Source organism: Cupressus sempervirens, chromosome 1 (genome assembly GCF_028749045.1).
Source record: "Cupressus sempervirens isolate cs-2001-9-10 chromosome 1, ASM2874904v1, whole genome shotgun sequence".
Classification (NCBI taxonomy): Eukaryota; Viridiplantae; Streptophyta; class Pinopsida; order Cupressales; family Cupressaceae; genus Cupressus; species Cupressus sempervirens.
This window is the reverse complement of record NC_143118.1, coordinates 587,649,732-587,655,769: the sequence shown is the minus strand read 5'-3', so window position 1 is coordinate 587,655,769 and position 6,038 is coordinate 587,649,732. Positions and strand designations below refer to the sequence as shown.

The 6,038-nt window shown below is 32.1% G+C and overlaps 1 pseudogene; it reads left to right on the top strand.

The window, feature by feature from the left end:
- Positions 1 to 1,270: 1,270 nt before the first annotated feature.
- On the top strand, positions 1,271 to 3,025 carry LOC149578785 ((R,S)-reticuline 7-O-methyltransferase-like; annotated as a pseudogene).
- Positions 3,026 to 6,038: the final 3,013 nt, after the last annotated feature.

The window sequence follows — 6,038 nt, the reverse complement described above, 5'->3', positions numbered from 1 at the left end:
ACATAAACAATAGATATAATTTTAGTGCTCATCTAAATGTGGTTGTGGTTCTCATGTTTGAAAGACAAATTTCAGTTATCAAGCTATTCCTTGGTATTAGTTTTAAAGAAACTACATAATCAAAAGCAGGAATCTAAGAATGAGCTGCTTGAATTAATGAAAATATTTAAAACTTTGGGAGCAAGATTAATTGTGGGAAACTTGATAGATGCATGAGATCTCAATAATCCAAAAGTGATTTTTTTGAGATGAACACAGATTGAATTTTAAATCTATAATATGATCTTGTGGTGGAAATTTTTAATTCTTTAGAGTATTTGAAAAATAGTTTACCGTCATTGATGACATTATTGCATTTAAAATTCTTTAAGAGATCTTCTAAAACACATCAAAGACTTTAGGTTTCACAAGGAGACACAAATTGAATACATATAGGTTGCACACATCTTTCATTAAGGGGCTCAAGAAACATGAATGAATTCAATATACATTCAATGAGATGACATTCTAGTGGAAATTGCTAGTGAATGAGATACTAAATCAAAAAAAAAATTGGAAATTATTCACCATCCATTTTATTATTATAGGGAAGAGCGAAAGAAATCTGCCTATGGAATCACTTCCACTTAGGTATCTTACATATGCATGCATTTATTTTTAAAGATTCCCATGAGCTCCAAATATAGTAGTACTCAATGAGGCCCTCCAAAAATTTCTATGCATTCAATATTTATTCAACTCGACAAAAAATGTCAAAAATTTCATGCAATAGAAAAAGAAAAGTTTCATTATTACAAAAATACAAGAAAACTTTATCATTTTACAAAAATAGAACTTTTTGGTCATTTGTATGGTTGAAAAAAATAATAATAATTTATTTAAAAATGAAAACAATAAGAAAAGAGAAAACTCAATTTGTCAAATCATTAGAAAATGTTGCTAAATTATAAGTACACAAATAGAATGAAAAACAAATTGCACCTAATGAATACATTAGATATCACATCATGGGTCAACTAACTAAAAAATAATTTAAAATAATCCAATCAAAATAGACAAGAAATATAAAAGAAATTAAATTTTATACTATTACAAATTATTTTAAAAGAACCATAGTTCATCATTGTCCAATCTTTTGAGATTTTAAAACATCCAATTAGAAAATCGACCAAGAATTCATTAAAGTAAATCCTCTTACGTTACTATTACCACAAAGAATCCACCAATAAGCAAGCTACGTGTGACATGGAGGAGTTGTGCTCTGGTCAAGGATCTGATGTGCCGCCGCCGGCTGAGACCTGTTCTTTCCTCTTTCCTCTTCATTCCAATTCCATTTCTCCTCCCTACATAATCTTCTCTTCTCTCAACTCTTCAATTAAATAACTCAGTACCAGATATGGAGCGCCAAACATGCAGTGATATCTGTGACGGAATGTTCGAGAGCGAGGAAGAACAGCTCGCCGGGCAAGCGGAGGCATGGAGATACACATTGGCGTTTGTCGACTCGTTGGCAGTGAAAGCCGTCGTTTTGCTGGGAATCCCCGACATCATTGCGCGCCACGGCCCCAATGCAACGCTCTCCCTCTCCCAAATTGCCAGCGAAAAGCCCGACGTCGACTGCCTCTCCAGAATTTTTTCCGGGCCGAAGTGGGCGTGGAATTGAATTACGGGCTAACGCCGGTTTCTAAATGGTTTGTGAAAGCCGGCGCGCAGGCGCCGTCGGTCTCCATGGCAGCCACGCTACTTGCGCAGAACGACGAGACGACAATGGCGGCGTGGCTTTCGAGAACTCCCACGGCCGCCATTACGGGGACTTCATGGCGGCACAGCCTCATCACAGGGATCTATTTTACCAATCCTGGAACTGCACGAACAAAATCGTGATAAAAGCCATCTTGTCTAAATACGAGGGTTTTAAGGGCTTGAATTCCTTGGTGGACATCGCAGGCCGCAAAGGGGCAGATGTTGCAGAGATTGTGAAGACATATCTGGCATCAATTACGATCTTTTTGTTAGATTGTGGTGACTGATCAAGAAAGTACTGTACATACATCATAAATTTTTAGGCCGTGGCCGACGTTGTAGCAGACATATGGCTGACATATGGCCGACATGTTGTAACGCTAAAACGGCATAAAATACTTGTATAAAAGGGTTTAGGGTTAAGTATTTTCATTATGTTGTGATGCGAAATTGCTTCTTGCGGCGTTATTGAGCTGTAAGGGATTACGGATTGTAATCAGGTTGTAATCACTCGATTGTAATAATATTGGACTTGCAATTTGGTAGATGTAGTCCAGGGATTGGGTGAACCACATTAAATCTTGGTGCCTTGTGTTCATTTCTGTGTGATCTATTATTTTCTGTTATTGGTTATATTTGCATATAGTTTTTTATTTATGTATGTGGTTTTATCCTAACACTTCCCCATGTCATAGTTACGACTCCCCAATTCCCCATATGATTTTATCCTTGAGGTTTGAGCTTATACAGTCTCCATTCTTCTCTGATTGGTTTAATAGGTTTTTTTTTTTTTTCTTTTTTTCTTTTTCAGGGGTTAAAAATGTGGGTGGAGACATGCTTGAAGCGGTGCCAAACGAGGACGCTGTATTCATGAAGGTCCGTGAATTGTTGAATTTGTTGCTTGTTTTTCTATGCAGAAGGGGATTATTTTTAAAAATTTTAAACGGATTTGTCAATGTTATTTCTTTTCTAGAAAATTTGCAGTGGATCTTGCATGATTGGTCGGACGAGGACTCTGTAACGATTCTAAAGCAGTGCAGAAAGGCAATTCCAAAGAGTGGGAAGATGATGATTGTGGATACTATTTTGGATGCCCGAGAAGATAGAGTTGGATCCAAGTGTGGGTTTTGCATATGATCTTGCAAAGCTTGTGTTCACTAGTCATGGTGGGAGCGACAGAAGTGAAGAGTGGAAGAAAGTCTTAGTGGAAGCAGGATTTCCTCGTTGCAATTTCATTGCAATTCCATCATTGCCATCTTTGATTGAAGCTTTTCCTTATTAATATGCACAGAGAAAGAACTTAATTTGCATTGCTTATAATTAGTTTTCAGATGTTTTAGAGTCTCATTGCCCCTGCATATCTTATCAACTACAAATGAGAATCTTTCATCATGAGATCATAGACTATCCATTTTGTTAATGGAAGTTTCTATAATACTGGATATGCTAACAATAAGAGGCTCTATAGACTAAGATTGTTTTAAAGCCTATTTTGTATTTGAGATAGTTTTCTTATTTCCATAGCCTGCTTTATTGTTTGCTGCCTTGTTAATCCATTTTATTTCCTTTGTTCCATTCTTCTACATTTCCCTCCACAAAAAAAAAAGAAAAAAAAAAAAAAAAACTTATTTACATAGCCTTCTTTAAAAAATCTTATTTACATAGCATACTTTATTGTTTGGTGCCTTCTTAGTCCATTTTATTAGTCCCTGCCTTATTAAAAGGCATGGAACTATTGTTTTCTTTTACCTCCCAATTAATTCTAATAAAATAATTACAAAGTTACAAGCTAATGTTTTGGTGCATATATTTTTTAAATCAATTATACCAATCAAATTTCTAATTTCAGATTGGTTAGTGACCAATTTCTTGAGTATTTATTGATTTTATTTGAATTGAAAAAAATCAGAAATAAAGAAGTGATAAGAATGAATTTATTACTTCTGCATCTTAGACCATCGGCAAGTAGACATCTTACGATTTACCTTTGGTGTGCAATTCTTATTTATGCAATCCACTACCACACATCGTTTGGTGTACGCTCAACCTTTCAACTACTCCTTGAACTTGTTCGTCTATCAATTTCACTTTAGTGAATAAGAAACTGGGCTCATATTGATATTTATTGTAATATCCATACTTGTTAATGAGACCACTGAATACATGTTGATAATGGTGTGGGCCATGTGAAATTCCATAATATTGTTCAGAATTAAACAACTCCATGCAATAGCCATTACGGAAAATTGTGCTCTCCTCGTCATTTTTCTATATGCAATAATTTGATAGCCAATGTTTGGAATGAACGAGTCATTTCAAATATATATTTTACTTAAAATATTTATTAGAGTAATAAATATTCATCATTTGAAATTGTATGTTTCATTTAAAATATTTTATCAATTTTTTTCAATTAATTATCATATTAAGTTAAAACCACACCATTTAAATATATATTATTTAGTTTAAATTGATTTAAATTTATAAGTATATTCCTTTTTTAACATTTTAAATTTATGAAATTGAATTCATTTTAATACCTTTTTTTCCAGATAAATTAGTCATTTTTAGCACTAAAATTAAAAGGTTAAAATGATATTATTATTATTAAAAAAAATGATAACAAATTTAATTTCAAAATTTAAGCTTTGTAATAAATTATTTTTAAAAATTAAAAATTTACTTTTAATTATTTCTACATATGTTAATGAAATTATTTTATTTTTATTTTAAATGATTTCTAGTTATGGAGAAGATTTTTGAACAATATTAAAAATGAGAATCATAAAGAAAACACAATTATTTACATTAGTAAAATGCTATTGTAGCTTTATTTTTTCAATCTTAGGACAATACTTGTTAAAGTCAACATTTTCTAGATTATAATCATATTGTTAAATGTTTTGGGCCCAATGTGTATTCCCTTATCTGTCGACACCGACTAGAAGGGATTGATAAGGTGTTTTAACTAATATACATCTAAGGTTTATTGTGTGCTTTGAACCTACATGTTCATTTAGTTTACACTTTTTGTTAAACCCTTTTGATGTTAAATGTGGGATAATACTTTATCATTTGTATTTGTTGATGGACTTTTATACAATTTATTGATTAATTGTTAGGAGTTTTTTATCCCCACCATTATACTCATAGATTGGTTAATTGTTATTATCATTTTGCTTTGTTTTAAAACTACTATTTGTAAAAATTACGATGAGGTCAATAAGTATTTTAAAATATGTTAGATATAATACAATTGAACTTTAATAAAATACTATAATTAGTCCCTGCCTTATCTATAAGGTAGGGAACTAATGTTTTTGTTTGACCCCCCTCCTCCATATAAATTAGACTTTTATTATATCATGGTAACACTTTCAACAACTATTTTTGTGATTTGCACAATAGGATTCATGTTTTCTCCACACCAACTCATAGCGATACAAGATGTAGGAACTAATTTGAACTTGGATTACTTGAACATTTGTAGAGAAAATGACCTGCATCATTTCAATCAATTGTCTTACAAAAAAAAATCCATAACTCATGTTGTTGCAGGTTAATACCAAGCATGTTCTCCACCTAAACATAGATAATAATACAAATTCATATACGAAACTAATCCATTCACAAATGTAAACATAGAAAATAATACCAACTTGTATCCAAAACTAATCCATTTACAACAATGAAAAACTACAACGCATTTTGTCTTACACATATATATTACAAGATGAAAACTAAAACACCTACTATGATCCCAAAAGGCAGGGATTCTAGCTCTCAAAGAGCTCTTGTTTCCTCTATTGCATTCTTCTACATTCTCCCCACCCACCCTCCAAAAAAAAAAATTGTTTTCGATGTTCTAGCATAACATGACTTGGAATTTGATTTGATAAAAAAAAATATTGTTTTGGGTGTTCTAGCGTAACACAACTTGGAATTTGATTTGATAAATTTTGTTTTAATTCATTCATTTGTTAGTAGATCTTATGGACTTTGTGAATGAAGGCTTCACAATTTTTATGGAATATTTTTTTAGATTATAAGTGTTAGTTAACATTGTCCAAAGATAGAAGGAATGATGGAGGATGACCTTTAAGGCAGACTTCAATATAATATAAGATAAATGAAAATAAGTTCTACAAATGGAAATTGGACTAAAGATAATAGAAATTGGCAAATTTGGATAGAAATTTAAAAAAATGAGTAGTGCATTTGAGACTAGATCTTATTATTTTAGATATGAAATGGATAGATGGTCAACCCTCAAGAAGAGAGGGAAGAAAGATCTT